Raw genomic sequence first — 22,452 nt, forward strand, 5'->3', positions numbered from 1 at the left:
TGACGAGGATATGGAACGAACGTTGCCCAACTAACGAACCCCCGACGACATTCATAGGTGTCATTTTTACGTCTCACGCATGCTCCACGTAACGACGTCGACATACTCATCCTTAATGACCGATTGTACTATGACGAGCCGATAAATTGAATGCGAGACGCATTTGCTTAAAACGTATCGCGAGAATTACCCACCGCCGCGGCACCTGCTACTCCATTATAATAATTATTGTCGAGGCAGTACGATTCGTTCTGTTAGGTTCTCCATTTTACTTATCCACGTAGCGTATTAATTACAAGATGTTCATGAAAACAGAAACAACGGTTTATAATTTATCACATGATTAAAATGAAAAAACAAGAAGAGTAGGACCATTTCCTGTAGGACCCTGGAGTTGTGCGAAGGAAATACATACTTCGGTTTAATCTTTGTTATTATTTCTACTTAATCCTTGTTCATTGTTCGGGTCAATTTTACTGGGAACTTAATTTTATTCTTCATTGCTTTCTTGATAAGAATTCAAGTTACGTAAAACTCCTTGGCTTTTAATAATAGTAAGGGAAAATCGGGCAAGGTGAAAACGGTAAGAAAATATTATTCCAGAATACTTTCCAGAATACTTTGATGATTACAGAAGTGACAGAAGTTAACACAAAAAGTATAAAAAAATAATTGAAATATAGTAACAATGTCTTATCTTACATACTAATTTGTTCATATCTTTTAGTCTTAAACAATAAAATAATGAAATTTTACGTTCAATGTAACTATAATGTATAGTGTCGTTTTGAAGAAAGGAAATCAAACTTCGTTGTTTGTAATAAGAAGAAAGTACTTACTTGTATTGGTGTTGTCAATTGCAGTACAATATTTTCGCTCAATTTTCGAACTTTAATTTAGTTCCATCATAAAGATAATCCTATATCTCTTATTTTTTTAAATTACTGTTTCACAATTACTTCCTTTATTTTTGCTCTTAACAAAATAAAAGCAACGCATAAATTAGTTTCAAAAAAAGCAGCATCCAACTCTTATATATCAATGTGAGAGTTGTATCCAACTCTCACGTGCTTATAATGTACATATATTTTAAGAACATACTGATACCCAAAATTGAAACAAAAAATAAGAAAATATCGGTGTGATAGAAAGTCACGATCAGAAGGCAAGTCGAAAAAATTCCTCAAATCGCATTTTTGTTAAAAATTGGAGCGTATTTGGTAAACTAAGTCTATTCTCTGTATCGAATATTCTCCCCACGTATAGCCGATGTAATCTGTCAAATGAAAAGAGAGTCGGACAGCTTTTGTCGCGATTGCAATCATGCTCCCGTCCCTTACGACGAGCGATCGCGTGACCATGCAACCTTTCGAACGAATGGACGTGACCACTTCACCTTACTGCTTGTATCTCTCCATTGTCGAGATGCTTCTTGTACGTTTCTTATAAAAATCAAGTCATCTTTTATCGCGATCGTTTGCGTTGATTTCGCCTGGAGCTTTACACTTGACTCTTGGAAATTTACTGCTGACTGCAACGGAGCACTCAAGAGGGTGGTGGCTAAGTATCGAGGGAAAAAAGAAACGGTTTCTTGGTCTGATAGGCTTTCATTGTAAGTAGCAATAGACTAAATTCACTTAGTAACAAGATAGTTTGTTCACTAATAAAAGAACGGCACCATCAATTTTTTGAATTTAGTGGCACTGAGGACAGTTCATAATTATGGATAGAAGAAGCGGCGTGTACTGGTTTGCAAAAAGAAATTTCATTTGAACTAACGACGAAGTGCTTGTAATTATTAAATATAATATGAGCTTAAGTTTTAGTAAACTGAATTGAAACAGTTAAACCTTAGAGGTTTGGGTAAGCTTAAAAAAAAACAGTTGAACATTTTTGTCTGATGTTAATTACATTAGTGGTAGTATTAAATTGGTTAAGTAGTAGTTGAATCACCGCTTCACGCCGTGCCGTAAAGCTACGTTTACATTAGGCAACTTCTGGTCGGGCAATCGAGTTGATCAACCTAAAGTCGATCAAAGTTGTCCCTGTAAACCCAATTTCAACCAAGTTGAAATGACAATTTTGATCGATTTTTGATTGATGAACTCGATTGCTCAACTAAAAGTTGCCTAATGCATACGTAGCTTAAAGTAGAATATATTCACCACAAGTTATTTCATGTAAAGCATCATTACTTTACTGATGTATACAGAATTTATTGATATACACCTAGTTCATTTTTTAAATCAATATAAGTAATAAGCTAATTTGAAACATTTAATCAGTTTTATCTTGTTTCCTATTGAAGCACTTATCCCTCAGTTTCTCAAATTTTATTGAAAACCACCGATTTTGATCAAATTTTTTAAACAACAATACAGAATTACCACTGATTATTTTGTATCAGAACACAATTTCCAATGTTTATTTATATCCACCCTGTAAGGTCCTAAACAGAGCTGTATAATTGCGTGAAAGTATTGATTTTGAAGTATACGAAATCGCAATAGGAACGTATGGCCTGGGCAAATATAAAAAGCAAACGATAGTCGCCAGATCGATTCTCCCTCCGAGTTCCTTCCGTTAAATAGAGTAGCCTGCTGCAGCCGAGTTTCTGATCCCCGCTCTTATTTGTTCTTCTCTTACAAGCCCACGAGAAAATAAACAGTATCTGGGGATAGCTGGTAAATTCGCGGTGACGAAGATAATTTCAACGAACACACTGACGATAAATGGCCGGCGAACAATTGCGCGAGGAAGATACGTAGTTTTCAATATCGATAATGCGTTTCTCGTGCTGTCCAATCTCTAGCAATGCGTATTCCCTGTGCAACGGATAAACTCGTTGAAAAGTGTGTAATCCATAGCTCGAAGTTTGATATTCATTCTAATGTGGAATTTCTTATTATATATAGCATATCCATTTCGCAGCCTCCTTAGGGTGTATAGGTATTACGAGCGGAACAAAATGTGAACCCGAATATGATACACAAGATCTTAACCATGTCACTTGGAAATGTCCAATATACGATTTCTAAAGGAAGACCCTAATAGGAAAATTAAAAAAACCTAAACAATATTCACCTTTCGATGTCAGAAGCTTTCTCGTCACTCTCGACATTCAAGCGTTACAATTGATATGCGACTACTTCGAAAAATGTAACTTAAAATTTAAAGAACTGTACTTTTTAAGATAGTAATACTATCTTAGCTATGTGATGTAAAAAAGGCAGTAAATAATGTATCTAGTAAATAAGCATATCATCTACATCTGTATAAACCTCATTTAGAGGTTTGGGTATGCTTAAATAAAAATAGAAAAAAATATATAGCATATCCGACTTAAATGGATAGGTAACCATATTGCACCTCCGCAAGGAAACTGTTACAAGTCAAAAACATAATGGTCTTGCGCAAAAGGAGAACAAAATACCTATTTGCAAAGTTATTGAATTGTGTACTTCATTGACTTGTGACAATTTCCTTGTAGTGGTGTCATTTTACATACATAGATAATATGCATACATACGTACCGTTCGCAGCAAATAGTGAGTAACTCCATTTTTGGAATTTCTTAAAATTTTAGTATCAAAGCACTTAATTGGTGCTTAAGTTTTAACATTTAAAATCAATATAAATTTTTTTGTGAAATTAATCGATTTGGCAAGTGAGCGGTTCATATTATTTGTGCCAATTTTCTCGCAGAAGTTCGATGTATAATTAAACTGCTCAGAATACAAAGAAATCACCTAGATATATTAAAATTGATTTGCTTTCTAAGAGAAAGCCGTATGGGAAGACCAATATTTTGTAAAACTATTTGTGGACAGCAACATGAACAAAGTTTAGTTAGCTCTATAATAATTAAATGCTATATATACTTCGTCGTGTGAACCTGCCAAGTGGTTCTATCTAAATTTGTATAATGAGTACCCTTCACGGTTCATTTTTTAAATATTTAAAAAGTTTTAAGGTTCAGAATATATGTATAATACGTTGTATTAGGTGATTCTGGTCGTGTTGTGTAGGTTCATTAATATTAAGATTCATAGCTAGTACACACCATTTTACTTTTTGTCCTTATGTCACACTAAAACACTCAATATATTTTACATCTTCACTATTACTCTGAAACTATAGTTGCCGTAAAATAACCGACCTTCCTTGTCCGTTTGAAAACCGTAAAATAAGCTGATGTGAATATCACTTCCGCATGCACACATAAAAGCTTTCCATTACAGCATTAAAAAAAGCATCCACCAAACAGAATAACTTCAACAAACATGGCCGGCTTTTTTTAGAGGGTCTTAAACCATATTCCTACTTCATAATCTCTATGCAAAAAGTTTGACAGAAGTTTTATTTCTTTGCACAAAGCTACATAAGTATTCGTATTATAATCATCTTGTCAGGTCAAGTCATTTTCAATAAAGTACGTAAAGTGCACTTTTCATCAAGTGGGCTTTTCAAATATTTACATAGATACTGGTGACAAATATCGATTCTGGTCAGTATATGTTGGTAGCACGATTCAATGCTTTTACGTCCTAAATTGATAGCTGGCGAAGTCGATATTCATGGCTAACATGTACACAAACAATCGTTGGTCACAGGAAAAATTTATGTATTTTCTTAAAAATTCACGTACGAACACGAAATAAAATAGACGTAATTAAATTCTACAGTTTTAGAAGAAGAAAATATTGCTATCACCATTTTTATAAATAATAACTGCACAAAATACTTCAGTTATTTTTTAAATTAGAAACTTTCGTATTTCTAATAGAGAAATAATTGTGTGTAACTAATTAACTCTGGACATACCAAGGTCAGAAAATTTTATATTTCAACTTTGATATTACTAAGTATATTACTTACTTTAATTTTTAATTATATTACTTACTTTAATTAAATTGGACATGCATTATAATTTAAAATAGACTTGAATAATATTCAATTCGTTTTTTTTCTTAAATGCTTTTCTAACATATTTCATTGGAGTAATAATTATCACTTTAATTATTAATAAATTATTTGAGTGAATTTTTATTTAATTAAATTTTTACTTCTCTGTTGCACGTACACATTTGATTATTCAGAAGTTTTGGTTCTGTTATTCGTTATATACCATCTGACTGGAATTTTGTTCATCTATGATTTGATACTGAACAGACGTCTATTGTAATATACCGATCGATTTTGTATATTCCCATGTTTTCAGCAAAATGAAATTTTCATTAGAAAAAGCGCATGCTAATGACTCATTAAATTGAACTGTATTATAATATCAACGGCATTAATATTACCTAATTAACATAAAGTTATTACATTATTAATATTGCATTGAAATGACTATACAATGTATTAATTGTAATTCATCTTATTTACGATGCGGAAAATACGATTTGAGTTCTTTTGTCTCCTGTCCATCACAGGTATGTTTCAATGTGTTCCAGTTCAGAGTGCAAGTTTTATATGGATTGCAGTTAATATACATAATAATAATAAATTGATCGATAAATACTACTAGATATTCTTATCAAACATTATGAAACAGCTTACATTTTCATGCAGTTAAGTGATAGAAAATGGTCATAATATATATCTATTATTATAGGGTAAAATGATATAAGTTCTATGTTTTAATTTTTTAGATTTTGCAGTTCATTGTTTTGTATTTTAAGGCTGTATTATTAATTTACACATAAATCCTCTTATAGTTTTGTCTTTTAGAAATACAAATTCTAGCTTGTAGACTTTAATTAAGACATCGAATCAAATTGAAGAATGAATATTGCTTTGCCTTACAATCACATGTATAACCACTCGAATCAGACGCTGTAAAATAAATTCAGGTAATAATCATTAAAGTAGGACAGGAACAGTAAGACAATAAGATAAGATACAATAAGATCTCTTTTACTCAAGCACGGAATCGTTTCGTGATAGTTTTGTCGTCTACGAGAAAGACGATAAGATGAATACAGGACAACTGTTGGCTTTCTTTGTTTGATATAATAACTATAATAACTCCGTTATTAAGATAATATAAGTGCATTTAATGCAATACCGCAAAGCCTTCCCTAGACGTCAACAATTGTCTAAGTAGTTTTTGTCGAAATAGTTTCTTCCTTAACTGTTACATTAATATTTCGTTTAATTCTACTAATTCAACTCGTTGGGTACACTATATGTAGTTGTCAGTCACGAGTAAAACTTAGAAGATTGGAAAAGAATTTAGCCTTATTATTATTATTAATATTATTAAAAAATACGAGAAAATATTTTACTAAACGCAAAATAATCATAATAAAATAAAAATTAATGTCAGTTATCTTACTATGAAATATCGAAATCTTGTCTAGTGTAAAATCTGATAATATAAAATGCAGTTCATTATAGTCCGCACTTCTTTTAAACATTTACTACTTAAACATATCAAGAGATTAAACATAAGCATCTACTTCTAAGAAATGGTAACGAAAAATTGAAGTTTCTGAAATATGTCAAAAATATTTAATTATAAATCATTTCGTCTCATGTTTCGATATAAAGTTGCAAAATATATTTATTTATTCAATGTGCGTTCTATTTTCGATAGAATGTAGACCACGAAATGTGTTATTTTTGGGCAGACTGAATAGGCAACAAAAGGGATCGAATAATAGGCAATAGTAAAACAGATACGCCTCTACACTGTTAATGTGAGGCAAAATGTCATTGCGACGTGTTTGCAATAATTGCACTTGAGAACTATTGTTTCAGCCTCTTTTGGTTTTCATATAGTATTTGATTTACATTTCCCCTAGCTTTGTTGGAAGTTAACATCTCATGCGATTGGTATATCCATCAAGTACACAACTAGCGAAGTGCTGACAAACGAGTTTGAAATTGTTGAAAATGGTTCGTAGCGTATACACGGCGATTGTTCGAGCTCGTTCGTTTCGAAAATATTTTTCACGATATCGACATACAATGTCGATCGATTGTTCGTAACTTCACGTAAACCGGACTATCCGTTTGTTGGTCATTGCGGAAATGGCCCACCTGCAGTTTAAAAAAAAAAAGAGGGAAGAAGGAGAGAAATCATTAAATCATTTTAACGTAGCGATCGAATTTCTTATACATTTTTAAAATATCAAAAATTTGTTCGTTTTCAAAAAGTTATATAAATACCGTTTTATTTATATTTTCTCTGTTACCTTTCTGCAAAAAGCAAAAACACGACCTTTGATATAGATCATACATGATAAATGGAGTTTCGGTACCGATCCTTTGAGTTCGAACTTATCAGCGGAAAAGATTAGTTCTGGGACTAAGCGTTGGATCAGGTTAAATTGAAATAGTTCTCAAAAGTTAAGGTATATTAGTTCTTAGGCTATATTACATTCTGGACTAAATGACATTTAACTATATTAAACTATACTTTGTAAGCTATAGTGACATTTCAAATTAGACAAGACTGAACTAGTTTAGTGCTGAACCCTAAGATATAATTGATTGCTCATCGAAGTTAATATGCAACATGTTTGTACCAAATACCGATATGTTTTTATATATTATCGTCATTCATACATGTATGTATATGAAACATTGATACATGTATGTATACACATCGCTTATTTCCTACAACAATAACACAACTCCGAAGTTTACCATTATTAATGCGAAAAAGGGGATTTTTACACTGAATGACAATAAATCTTATTTACTTCTGTACTTACGTGGTATTTTGTGTCGCTATAACATCAGTGTGCAACATTTTTGAAGAATAAGTTCTAGACACAAAATTAATGAAAGATGTTCCTATGCATATGTGGCCCGAAATGTTTAGCTTTTTATTTAACACCACTGTGCTAGGGTACATTATACCCTTAAAAGAGATATCAACATACAAGCAAGTCGACAGTAGAAAATAGTGTTCCACTAAAAAAGTGAATGTTTCTGGACACATAGGTGCAAACACTTTCCCTATTGTTTTCATGTCCAGGACCAACGAATTCTGGGCAGTATTCTAGTCAATACACAGTGACACATAACTGAAAAACTAAGCATTGTCGGTTACTACATGTATATGTATAGACTTTTTCCTCACTTTGAAATCTACACTTGATCAAATTATCATCTGAGCGATTTACCTCTGCATAGGTACATTTAGGTAATAATCGTGATTAGTACGTATTTAAATACTAATATGAGAAAAATATCTATATTTAATTTTCTTTCAACAGGATTTAAAAGGAGAAACTTTACTTAATATTTCTAATTACATTCACTGCTAAAAAAGCTACATCTTTTTGAAAAACATTACATCAGTTTTTATGAAAAATTCCAAGTCAATAAATCCAGCAGTCAAGATGTTAAACTAGATGGCACTAAGTTCGAGTTTAGATTAAACTACATTGTTTCAAATAAGTCTGCTGATTCAACAACAAAAAAATATTTCTGCTCATCATCAATTTTCTTTAGTACTTGTACCAATGTTATAAATTATCATATAGAATCGAAAGATGATCGTAGCTACAGAAGAATTTGTATCGTTTCTCAATCGAATTGCACTATACATACATGCGATATCGTTTCCACGTCACAGTCTCTTTTCCATATCCAGACCAAACGTGGGTGTACACAGGGAGAACCGATAGAAGCTCGCGTGCCACGGGTTTCTCCGAAAGAAAACGTGGCTCGTTCTCCCTCGTGGATTCTACGGGGTCATACATTTGCCGGGGAATTTCATAGGTAGCACGTGTCTTTATGGTTTATACGTCTGGCAGTGCCGTGGATGAACCCCGAAGAAACAAAACTGACTCGGCAATACGTTACTGTGCCATAAGATTCTAAAATTTGGCGTCTCGATAAACTACTTTCAATTTTGAACTTCTTTTCACGTAGTAAGACCGTTCGCTTTAATTGGACATTTCTGAGGATGAAAAACTAACTTGCAGACTAGGATCCACAATGATCGCAATCCTTTAATAAAAGTATTGAATAACGTATTTGATAGATCATTAATTTATCAACTTATCAATCGAGGTACTAAAACTAAGGTAATAGTCCCCTGTGTCAGTAATTTAGTATTATATCCAAAGACAATTTACCCTATAATCATTCGTATAACTATCACACTACTGCTCAGTCGCGCGGGATCGCAATGCTTGCAAAAAGCAATCCGAATCTCGTATGATATCGTTAGTGCACCGTAGATAAGATAGGATACTTCGTCGGAATAAATTGCTTGTCGTTTCTTATCGTAGCCAGACATAACTTGGCTAGTGTTCCCTCCACTGTGTTATTCCGGTTACCAGCTCACAGTTCAACTGTCTAAAATCCCTAACTGCTATCCTATCAAATTGTCTAGTTACGAATAGGAGTCTGAAAAACTGTACATAAATCGCTGGGTTTGTAGTCAAAGTAAAATCGTTACTATGTGTGAACAAATTACGGAATTTATGGGAAGGAAATAGTGAAAGTTCAGTTCAAATATTTCATTCTGTACTTTGTATTGCACCAGGATTAAATACATTCTATAGGCTGACGAGATGTCCCAGGACCTAATTATTGGATGATTTGATAGGAAATCTTATTGGAAGATTTTGTAACAACAAAACGAGGACTCATCCGATGAAGAAACTACCTACTCTGAACTCAAAACTAGAGCTTTTTTAATCTTCTATTGTCCTGTTGTTGTAGAAGCGATTGCATAGGAAGATTAACGTGAGCTTTTGATCTGCTGTGGTATTTATCGTTTTGCTTTTGCATATCGTTTTTCATAAACAGAATGCCAAAATCATCATGCAGAATTTTAGTGAATACATACCATTGTGCATCAGACATTACATGAAGAATTTTAGATTGGGATCTCTGTAGAATAGCAATGCCAAATATGCTAATATATTCCCATAATTCTATACCATAGGTCCATATTAGTTTTATTATTATTTTATTGATAAGGATTACAAGGTTTTTCAATCATAAAATCGGTATTATATTTTTCAAAATACAGTAATATAACAATAGAACACGAACTGCAAGACTCAAATATGCTACATACAATACATATAAAAGTTTTAATGTGCAATTATTGAGGCAGTTATTTGTTGAATAATTGAACTTTACGAAGATACTTATTTATTGGATAACTAATGGCAGAAACTAACTGGTCATTAATCGTTAACTTGTGTTTGACGATTAAATTAGAGAGATTTAATTAAAACATCCACATCTTTATTTTAATGCAAACTAAATAGAGATTATATGCTAAAAATTTTATCAAAAAATGCACGAAAATTAAAAAAAAAAACTTGTGTCTCGTCTGCCAGTAAGGGTACTGATACAGACTATGTACTCAAGATATAATTTGGCAATTGAATTATTTAATGTTTCTTCCCGAATTTTCTGCCAGCCTTTTTTAAAGTTTTAACACTCTAACATTTTACGATCGACTTCATTCGTCAATTTCTCGATCTGATTGAAGTCCCATGACTATGCTAACCCCTGTAGAATTTTTAATTGATAGCTAATCATCTATGCACTGATAAAATTTGTAACATACAACACGTCTCAGTTGTTCTAGGCATCAATAACAATCCTTCAGAGCAACTTTCGTTAAAATAAAGATAAGTACATTTCAATTAAATTTAATCAAGTGTCTAAATACTTACGGATGCTAGCGCACACACGAAGTCGTTTTTTCGCTTTCACATCTAGTATTGATTCTCTACAAATATCTTACATATTTTGTGATATGCTGTATGCTTGTTCACTGAATGGAAGTTCCACTTTCGATAAATGGCTTGGACCAGTAGTAGCAATGAGTTACCTATCTATGTTTAATATGATAGAATATGATTATAATAACAACATATTAGATAAAATTGTATTCAAACTTCATCGATCGTTAAACGATAGTTTCACGTTAAACCAGAATTTCCCTTTTATTCACCGCGATTATATCAAAATTTAGTTGTCACTACTGGCACGGTGAATTTCTACTCGACACGCAGACGAGAAATTTTCAGCGGTCTGTACGTCGCAGCAGTAAATTATCTATCTGGCAACGAATCAAGGAAGACTCTTGTAGTCATGCCACATTATTTTCTGCTCTGTCCAACTGGGTACAGTGACACGAGACGGTAGTCACGGAAGTCACTCTGACAATGGGCGGTAAAAGCACCGACATGGTTTGACGTATGCAAATAATTTCCAATGTTGACACGTGCAGGACGATAGGGATATAATGACCTGGAAGGTACAGTCGGAATAAAATTAAGTGGCTCCTCGAAATTACTGCTTAATATGAAACTTTCAAAGGTGGGGAAGTTTAAATGAAAAGAGGTGCGTAATGAAGCCATTGAATAATGATGTAACGCGAAAGTAATTATCCGATAATAAAGAATATGAAATTCCTAAGCCAGATGAGCTACTGTTGAGAAGTTTGAGAAAAGTATTTAACCATTAGCTAAGAACTAATTTTTAAATTTTCGAGAGCAGAATAATAGTAGCTGTTTTATGACGTTTGCTATGAAATGTAAATTCTGTTAAAGAGCTGCTTTTACTGTTTATTAGAATATTTAATAGAGCCTTTGTATTTGCATTATTAATTTATTAATTGCTTAGTTGTAAATGATTTTTCTACTTCTTCCTTGAAATATATGACTAAATTATGCTCTATGTTTGAAAACATAAACAAATACAAAAATTATATAGAACAAGTAAAGATAGAGAAAATAAAAATCCACAAAAATTGCATTATGTATTATGTACTTTTAAGATTATTATATTTAAAATATTACAGTAAAAATTAATCATATGGCCAACTATCATAGGTACAATATACTATACTGTTATGTAGATCATTTTCAAATCTGTTAAATATATTAAAATGGTAAGACGGTAGAATAAGTTAAAGTATTAGAAATCTATTCCCATGAGGATTAACTAAATTTGAATGTGAGTAAAGTAACAGTACCTATATAAAAAAAATGTGAAAATTACTCAAATATTACAAAATATTTAGTTTAATTTAATTTCAATCTCAAAGTATAAGAATTAAAAATTGTACAGCAGTTTTGTAATGTAAGACACAATTTATAGTAGCATATATGTATATGTATATGTGCTATACCTACCTTTGTCTACAAAACAAATTAAAACGTGTTCAAATATTAACTGTCACATTTTGCATTCGCTACACGTATATCTATACAATACTTACTTACTTTATAATCAAATTATAACATCCTATATCGCTCCTTCTCTACTTTTGTAGATTCCTAAATTGAAAGTCAGCAAATTTGTTCATTTACCCTGAATTTGTAGCATCATTCACTTATGCAGAGTTGCTGAGGAAGGGAAATGTATCGAATAGATCGAGGCGAAGTATGAAAAAGTTCTGTACGCTGTTGAGAATCTCCCAATGTGGTTCTCGAACGTCGTATGATGTTTACCAGGTTGCAGCGATAGCCTTGCACATGCGTACGTATAATGGGAACGATACGTTTCCTCGACACGTAACAGGAGTGCCGTGCTCCGTTACATTATTTATCACTTCGCGGTCATTTGTACCAGCTCCGAATATTCCCTCTCGACCGCGAATTCTCCGTTGGAGCTGATTTAAACTTCAATTCGACCATCGATGCCGCGTAAAACCATGTAAGCCTCGGATCCGTCTGAATTTAATAGCTGGATTCGTTTGATGTGATTTTCTATGAATTGATTTCTCCGCAAACGGAAATCGTCCATGCAACACTCTGCATGTATGTACATCTATACACAGTTCCAAATTTAGTTGACAGTTTGATATTTCAGAACACAAATACGCGGCGTTTTAGGATATTTCTGTTCGACTTTATTAATATTATAGTAATAATAATGATAATAAGTGAAAATAGGATGAAATATCATGAATAATATAACTAAAATATGGAGCAGAAAAAGAACCAAGAGAAGACTCGTTTTTATACTTATAATAGAATTTTATATAAAACATGCAAACATTTTTTGTATGTCTACCATTTTAGTTATTAGGTAGATTCTGTCACACTTATATGATAACTGTAAATTTCATTTTTTTTCGTAGTGATCATTTTGCTAATTCGACAATTATGAAACTAGCTTAGAAATCTCTCTCTCTCTCTCTCTCTCTCTCTCTCTCTCTCTCTCTCTCTCTCTCTCTCTCTCTCTCTCTTCCTTCAGAGCTTTTTCCCTTAATAACCATCATCTCGCATCATCATTCAAATTTCTAACGTTATTATGAATGTAATTCAAATTTGACTTTCATATTGAAATTTTGTATTATTTTATTATATTCTACTAATTTTATCATTGTAATCCTCTCCTTACAAATACGCTATACAAATACTATGAAATGTAGCATACACACGAATGAGACAGAAACAAAGATAGGTAGAACGTTACATTCGTATCGTCAGCATCGGCACTCCATTTCGAAAATCTATCGCGAGCCTGTCCCTCTCTATCACTGATCCTCCTCCTTTCCCATATTTCCGACAGGGTGTTATCGATTTTAGCTGGTATACAAATCTACCTTCAGGTAACATTAGTCACTGACGCTTCCACTGACACGTTGTAGCGGGCCTTAGAGGTATCGTAGCTACCAGACATCGCCAGAAGACAGTCTGTGGAAGGTACATGGACCACGGGCCTGTGTGTGAATCCTTCAAAAGCCAGTGGCTGCACGCGTGTGCGAGTTTTTACTAGCCCTCTTTTTCCCTTGCCGGAAGTCACCGTGAGCCTGGCTCCTTCTAAACACCGTCTTCCGGTGTACATGCACGCCTGTGTATAGGCTATCTCTCTTCCACTTGAATGACAGTTACAAACGACGCGTTATCTACAAGAATTGTACGTCGAGAGGGCGAAAATGGCGAGCACCTGCTAGCTCTATGTATATTCCCTGGTCCTTTCCTTCTTTCGCTACCCTTCGACCTCCTGACTACGCGTCTTCGACTACTCTATAAACCTCGTGTCAATGGGAACGCAATCACTTGCAACCCTTTTTCAAACAGCCGTCCCTTTTAGTATGGAACCTAGGGAACGAAACGAGTCTTGTATACAAATAGAAGAACCATCTCTGTGTCGAGATTAAGTTGGAACGCCATGGCAGCCAAGTTGAGTTTTCTTAGATTCCCTGGGAATCGTCTTCCTTTGGGGCGTTGCGTCGTGTCGTGCTGTTTAGCAGTGCTTCAAGAAGCTAGACGAAAAAGAACCTTCGGACACTTTATGTGAACCTTGCTTTTGGGTACGGTGATATGGAATAAATCAAGAACAGTTGTTACAAAAAAGATTATTTTAGATATTGTAAATTGTGATTATAGAAACTTCTATTGCTTGTTTCAATTTTCTAACAAATGCTTGAAGGATTATGATTTCTGCCTCTCTAGCGTGAGAAACTTTATTCTTTGAAAACAATTCTAACTGACGGAAAATGTGGTTGCGTGTTGGAAATGGGTCTTCGAGGAATGGTGAAATGTATGCAAATTTTGTATTTTAGTCCTGTTAGCTTTGGAATGCTACAAACACAGATTATTTGTATCGTACAACTTAATATTATATAAGAGTACAATATATAGTTTGGAAAGATAATATAGAATACGTCTTTGTACACAGGGTCACGTGGACATCGCATCGTGTGGCTGGTATCGATTTTAGAACATTGTAGGTAAAGAATCGAAAAATATTTGATTCATGTGCGGTCGTTTGCGTAAATCCAATAGTTTACGAAACATTTAACAGCAAAAGTCGTGCTTCGTACGTTGATGCAATAAACGTTTGTCTTCGGACTTCTTTCCGAGGAAGAGACACGTAGAAATTGAAACTTCGAGGAATCTAGGTTTAAATTCCGTCATGGTACGTTATCTTTTTTTTCGTGATCCCTACTTGTTCAGAAAATAGTGCATAATATGTTACGGTTTTGAAACAAGCTATTCTTTGATGTACAAACATAACGATATTTAGACACTTGTGTTACAAAGTAACTGTTACAGTTACTGACTATTACATCAGGAGAATTTAATACAATAATACAATTGTAAAGGGAGAAATAATTTTATAATACCAAAGTATTATGTTTAAATATTTTAAAATATTTTTTTATTCGTTCGCAGATTTAAGAATGATGTTTTCGAGTTTATTTAGACGTTGCAGGGCATTTGAGTAGTCAATGTTTGCAGAACTGATTATGTCTGTGATTTTAAGTTCAACGGATTTTTTGAAGGTCTACTAGTTAGCTTTCTTGAACTTCTGTCTTGGTTTATAGATAATTTCTTCAAAATGATCGCTGTTATATAGTTCCGAAGCTATAGATCATTCAAAATAGTTGGTGAATATTGACCTGCAGAACAATAGATCAATGGAACTAAATGATGCATTGAAGACATTAAAATGGGTAGGAGTGAAAGAATTTAATAGTGTTAGATTAGAATTACGGAAGAAACGTTCTAATAATTTATCTCTCGGATCTGTGTTTTTGCATCCCCATAACTGGTTATGACTATTAGTCTTCCACAACTAAGTAAGGTGTTGGGAGGTTGTTGCTGAGGATTATTAGTTCTTCGTTTTGAAAATTGTAGCTGTTTGGAATATAAACGTTACATATAGTGATTTTTTTAACTTAGCAATACACTTACTATAACGGCTTCAAGATTGGTTTGTATGGATAATTTGGGGAACTGTATATTTCTGTAATTTTTTACGGGATAGAGGATATCATGGCAAAGTAGCTCATAATAAATACTTCGTAAATGAAATTAATAGAAAGAAACGATTGCAATTCGCAAAAGAGTATGTTAATGTTCCTGTGGAGTACTGGAACTGTATTATATTTACTGATGAGAGTAAATATGTGGCAGAAGAATTTAATACAAAAATAAATATAAAAATACTGAGCATGAAAAAAGAAATTTAAAGCCGACCGTAGAGCATGGAGGAGGATCGATCACAGTTTAGGGCTGTATGAGTACGAGCAGAGTTGGATCCTTCCATTTTATTGATGGTATCATGGATCACAAAATGTACATCGATATTCTAAAAGAGCATCTTCAGGCTAGTGCAAATAAAATAGAGTTACAATTATATATTTTTGCAAGATAATGATCCGAAGCATAATGCTTACAATACGCGCCACTGGATCCTATATAATGTGCCGCAGCAATTAAAAATCCCTCCACAATCTCCAGACGTAAATGTTATAGAGTACTTATAGAGTTATCTTGAAGGAAAAATTCGAGACTATCACATTTCTTCGAAACAAGATTTAAAAAATGCTGTTTCAGAGGAATAGTACAAAATGTCCAGTACTAAAAATTTAGTAAATTCGATGCCGTAAAGGCTTAAAGCGACTATACAATCTAAAGGAAATCCTACTCGATACTAAAATTGATTAATATCAATTTTTTAATGATTAATATCAATTAATATCAATTGATATTAATCAATTTTAGTACATAAATGTAACAAAAATCAATAGTTTTTGTTGTAAAATTAGAAGTATACGAATACTTATTACGCGTATATTTTACGCCAATTTCTGGAAATTTGTTAATATTTTCATAATAATTTTTTATTAATGACATTTGTTCCAGAGATTTCTAAGAATATGTATGTATGTTCTTGTTAACATATTTTTGTAATAAACAAAGTTCTGCAAAGTTTTTCTTCAAGCTGATTACTGTGCGAATACTGTTTATACTCACTATAGTTTAAATATCTGGGGTATTAGACACATTAAAATATTTAAGTGGGTACAGTAATACTGTAAACTGTGTGATAAGTACTGTAATGACAATAACCTGGATTACTAAACTATATGTTGGAGTACCCCAAAGATTAATTAGGCTGTCAACCTTACCATGAGCAATTGAGCAACGCTCGGTCCATGAGAATCGCGTTGGAGTTCTCGTCTCCTAATTAATTCAATTCGCATCGCCACACGACAGATCTAATAATTTCCACCACTGCTTCCAAAATGCCAACTTGATTTATCCTCCTTGCCATACTTTCCTTTCTTGCTCACACTAATTGAGTTAAGGATCCTTCAAAACTAATCTAATGACAAATTCTGAACTAAATGAAAGTCAATGAGAGCGACGAAACTTAAAGTTAGTTTAGAAAATGAATAACAACGGTAGGACGTATTATGTTTCTAGGAAATATGAATTCAATTAACAGAAGTCAATTAATATTTAAAGACCCTGTAAATATTTCGTCGTATACGTGTTGCATACAGGGGAATCTATTTAATTCTACCACCTCAGATTACTAATAAACTATTTGTCGTATGACAAAATATTTCAAACAGAAGTTGTACGATAGTAGACTCAAGTTGAAGGAGTGTTGAACACTCGACAGAATACTGTTTGGATTCAAAAACTAGTATATAATTACTAAGATATGTACTTCTATAATAGTTAAAACCATTTTCAAACATAACACACACATAAAGTCAAAATAGTACCTAAATATTAAGCTGTGCTCAAACATTCTAACAAGATCTTAATCAGTTACAAGTTTCGCCAAACAATTAAGCTATCGTAAAAGTCTTTCTGAAGAGAGTCAAGAAAACCTGCTTCTTAGCGCGAACTCGAATATCACGTGTCAAATTGAAATTCGTCTCCAGCGCATTGTTTGACAAAACTTCCGGTCGCGCAATTACCGTTTCAGAGTCAACAGATCCTGCCGGGGTAATGATCGCGAGCAAACGATACCAAAAGTGTTTTCCTAAAAGCGACAACAACGCGAGGAGAGGCGAGAAAGCGGAGCAGGAAGTCGGGCCGAGTCGCACTGCAAAGCGAATCTCTGAGCGTTAGTGTACTCGAGTAAATATAAGCGTGACGTGAATCTTGGCAGCATCCGACGACGTCTTCTCCACCCACACTCCATCCATTACTCGGTCCAAACAGGTGTGCGTATTGCCGTGGCGAGCCAACGCGCCGGAATCCCTCGTCTTCGGCCATTTTTCGATCCCTCGCGCATTTTCTATGCATCCACGGCCCTTGTACAATTTTTCTCGATCGGACGCGTTGGTTCCCTCCCCGACACCGAGCTTAATTTGCCGCCAACGACGTGCTGTTTCCTTGGTAGGCTGCAGCAACAGGGCCTCGTAGCTGTAGATGGCTATTTGACGAATATGAAACCGTGAGCATAAACTTCCGTCGAAGGGAAACTCCACAGGGAAATCGACTGGGACTGATGAGACTATATCTCTCCGTCCTTTGGTATATTTTTCTTTGCTGCGGGACTCGATGCGTCCTTCGAAGTTGTGCGTCTTTATCGGCCATAGGAGGTGACGAACCTACTAGGGATGTTGTTCATTAGTTAGGAAAAGAAAAGTGGGTAGCGCTGTCAAGGAAAATAGGATGTGTAGGGTGTTTTATTAAATTTGTGGGCTGGGTTGCCTCGAATGAATTCGTAACGTGGATAGAATTTCTTTTTTTATAGTGTATTGCGCAAAAAGATTTTTCGTTTCTTAATTCGAGGTCGGCTTCAATTTCGATTCTTTCGTTTCAAAATAAATTTGTTCATAAGTGTTTATATCTCTAATTTAAGAAACATGTGTAATTTTTGAGATTATATAATTCTGAAACGATGCAGGAAATTACAGGGAGTAGAGCAACGGCTAGATTTTGAAGAGTAATGGTTTTGGATTTTGTTTTGTTATTTTGTTGTTGTTTCTTATAAGACAATCTACAGGAGTCGAAATTTTTGTTCAGGTTCATATATTACACATACAGTGTATCATTCGTCTTTTTGGATAGATACTGCATTACACACCTAGTGTGTAATGTGTCTTGAATGGACTAATATTAAAAGAATTATTTAAGCGAGATTGTCAGTGTAATACTTTATTAATAATTCAGCAATAAAACTTTTACGTCGTGACAGCATAGACTAAGTTAGTCACACATCGTTTATTACCTTGGACCCTCAGGGCTGCAGTTCCTCAGGAACCGTTTCTATAGGGCTGTTCATCGGATGTACTCTATAAACCAAACCAAGATTCATCATATGCAGTTGACAGTATTTAATAATTCTCCCCCAAAAGCGTTCCAAAGAAGTCGGTATCAAAGGGAGACTCAAGTTCAGTAGAACTGACCCTTTCAAATCTACAAAGTTGGTATACATCTAATTTTCAAACTATAAACAGTGATAGTCAGTAATACATTCCTTAAATAGTTAAATGTTACCTGTACTTGTTATTGTTCAAAATTACTTGACTACTATTATTCAACTATCTCGTACTAAGCCAGTTCACTGTGCATTGAATCACGCAACAGGCCTCTAAATGAGAAAACTTCGCGGACGCAATAGCTTTCGCATCTCCTAATTAACACTATTTTCGTTAGAATTTAATAAGAAACGTAGAAATTTAAATTTATTAGTGACTACTGAATTCTTCTTAATCCTTGGCTATTCGAAAATATACGAACTACCAATTCCTAGAAATGGACGGTATGGAAACGAACTTGTTGCAAGGTTTGGCAAGAGGACTGTATCAAAGTATTACTGTATATCAAGATAGCACGTTCAATTTGGCTAGAAGCTTTAGTCCAACAGTAGCGGGAAAAATTGATTTCCTGACAGAAAAGGCAGAGCGATAGACCGCGGAGGGTTTACGATTTGCAATCGATGGAACAGGGTTAAATATTGGATCTGGAAGAGAATAGTGATCCGAGCCAAAACGAAATTGGTTGAGCCACCTATTGATCCATCAGCAAATTGGTAACAATGTGCGAGTAATTATCGATGTCTGTACACGTATCTAAGATCAATGAGATCTCTTGGGTTTGTACAGGAGGAAACACGTAGGGAAGGAAAACGAAACCGCGAGCGAGCTTCTGCGTCTTCCATTTTTGAACGGTAACGGAGCAATGCCCAGGAGATTGCAAGCTGAATTAGTATTTAATAGTGAAAGTTTCGCTCAGTCGAGAGAGCTATCTTTCCTTTCGGCTTTAGGGGAGTAGCTAGGACTCTATAACTAGGAATAGACTGACATTTCACTGGTGATTATTTCTTAAAACGAATTAACCTGTAAACAAGACTTCACTGTTTTCTGGGAGTTGTGGTTTCGTTTAAATTAGGCTGATATTTTATTAAAAGAATTCGATCCGGTGAGTGCTGACCTATAGCTTGTGCTATCACTGTATCGACCGATAAAGCAAGAAGGGTGTTTCACTTCCGAAGACATTCGCCCACAGCCTGATTAGCAAAAACTTGGAAAATCTCTTTGAGTACACTACTTGTTTCGTGAAAAACATAAGAGAGAAAAGCTGTGTCTTTTACATTAAAACAATTTAAAAAATTGCATAGTGTTCTGTAAAGGATTACTTTTTGGTAAAAATGAATAAACATTCTTAATACGATTATTTTTAACGATGAAATTGAAGTATTTGTAGTTATTTATAATAAAGTCAATCGTGGAGAAATTTCTTCATCATTCTTATCAGAAGTCTCTTCATGCTCGTCTACTTTTGCTCTAATAGATGTGTGGATATTGTTGGCCGCGATTCCATAGATGGAACATATACATAAAGATAATTTGAAGAAAACTTCAATAAGCAATGACGTAAGTCTAGCTTGTTGTTTCAAAGTATGTTAAGATTGCTTCCATTGTTTGGAATCTTGACTTTAATCATACAATTATCAGATGACGGTAATGTATTTGGATTAGAAAGTTTTCGAGAGCTCACACTTTAAAGAAAATATCACTTTTTAAAAACATTGGTAGTTAAAAAATTGGTTTTTGGTCAAGACATCTTCAGTTCACTGCGAATTGAAGTATAATTCTGAACAAGAGTTTAAGACAACTATTTAAGAGTTTACCACAGATAAATCTATTTTTAGTTTACATCTTCAGAAACATAGGAAATTCTAAGGAAATAGTAAAGAATAGCGATATACAATTTCGTGTGAATCCCGTTTGTGATGAATTTTATCAAATATCAAGATTTACTAAATACTAATTATTTAATACTCATCGTTACTACTGGTACTAATTTTTATTTAAATTTGTAAATGCAATTAATGTTCCATTACCGCTCTCTTGTATTGCTAATGATGATAGTCATTTTGAAATGGAACATTAGTTGCATCTATGAATTTAGATAAAACTTTGTATCAGTAGTATCAATGAGTACTAAATAATTAGTTGTAATAATCAATACTCACATTCAGCCAAAATTGGTACGTAATGAGTGCTGGTAGCAAACACATCTTGCATAAAACTGCATACCATTATTCTTCATTGTTTCTTTGGAATTTCCTATATTTATTTATAACTTCTTAATAGAGCGCTAAATAACGTATGTTCATATAACTGTTTTTTATCTAAACCCATACAATAAACTAACAAAGTTTAGCACCTCAAACGTGGGACACCCTGTATACATTTATGTTTCTGATGATTTTGTTGCGCCTGCAATTTGTTTATATTGGATCGGAAAATGCATAATGCTAACGAAGAAAACCTACGAGCTGCATTGCGAGTTTCTTAATCAGCTTCTTTGAGGTGTAGAGAAGGATGTACAATACAATCTTAGAAAGTAGTAAGAGTTTCTTTTTCTCAAAACTGGACTAAGACAAGAGACAAATTCCTCACTCTGACGTGCTACAGTTTCAGCTATGCTGCTTTGATGACAAATGGTTAGTTTGCACGGTCGACAGTCATCAACACAGAGTTTCATACCTTTAATAATTTGTTACTTGAAAGCTAAACGGAGATGCTCCTTGCTATTTACTGTGATTGTTCCATGCATCCTCTTCTACATCTAGAAAAAAGTTGGTAAAAAAACTCGGAATACAGTTTATAGGTTCCCCTCGTAATTAAAAGTACTTCACATTGATATCTAACAGAATGTTTCTACATGCCAGACTACTGCGTTTCATCAGTTGACAACATTTATGTAACGGAACAAAATCAACAAAAGAAACAAAACTTGTTAAAAAATAACAAGTCAATAATCCCTCTACTTATCAAATAGACAGTTTTAGTACTAGACCTTGTAACTTTACGAGCAAACCTCACCAAAAGGTATCATCCCCTTAGGATCACCAACGAAGGCAAAAACAAGCAGGATGGTCGGCGTTTTTGAAGTTTATTTTAATAAAGTGGTGCAAAAATGCAGGCATGCGGTGTGGAGTAACAGCGAATGGATTTTTGCGTGAAGAGGACTAGGGTACGCGAAGTAATTCCGTCGTGATTACAAAAGACGAGAAAGTCTGTACGCACTGTCGTTCCATCAAAGCGATTCGTCACACACGGGGCTGTCACGAATGAAAGTCACACAGGGCTCCTAGTATTGGGGTTTCGTACGACACGCCGATAAATATCTATCCCCGTTGCTCCACGTGCTACATAGAGGGATTATTTGGCCGGGGAAAAAGGGTAGGGGGAAGCAACAAGGGTGTTATTTGGGGAAATACGAGTCGCGTCGTGCAACC

This window comes from Calliopsis andreniformis, chromosome 12 (assembly GCF_051401765.1).
Source record: "Calliopsis andreniformis isolate RMS-2024a chromosome 12, iyCalAndr_principal, whole genome shotgun sequence".
NCBI lineage: Eukaryota > Metazoa > Arthropoda > Insecta > Hymenoptera > Andrenidae > Calliopsis > Calliopsis andreniformis.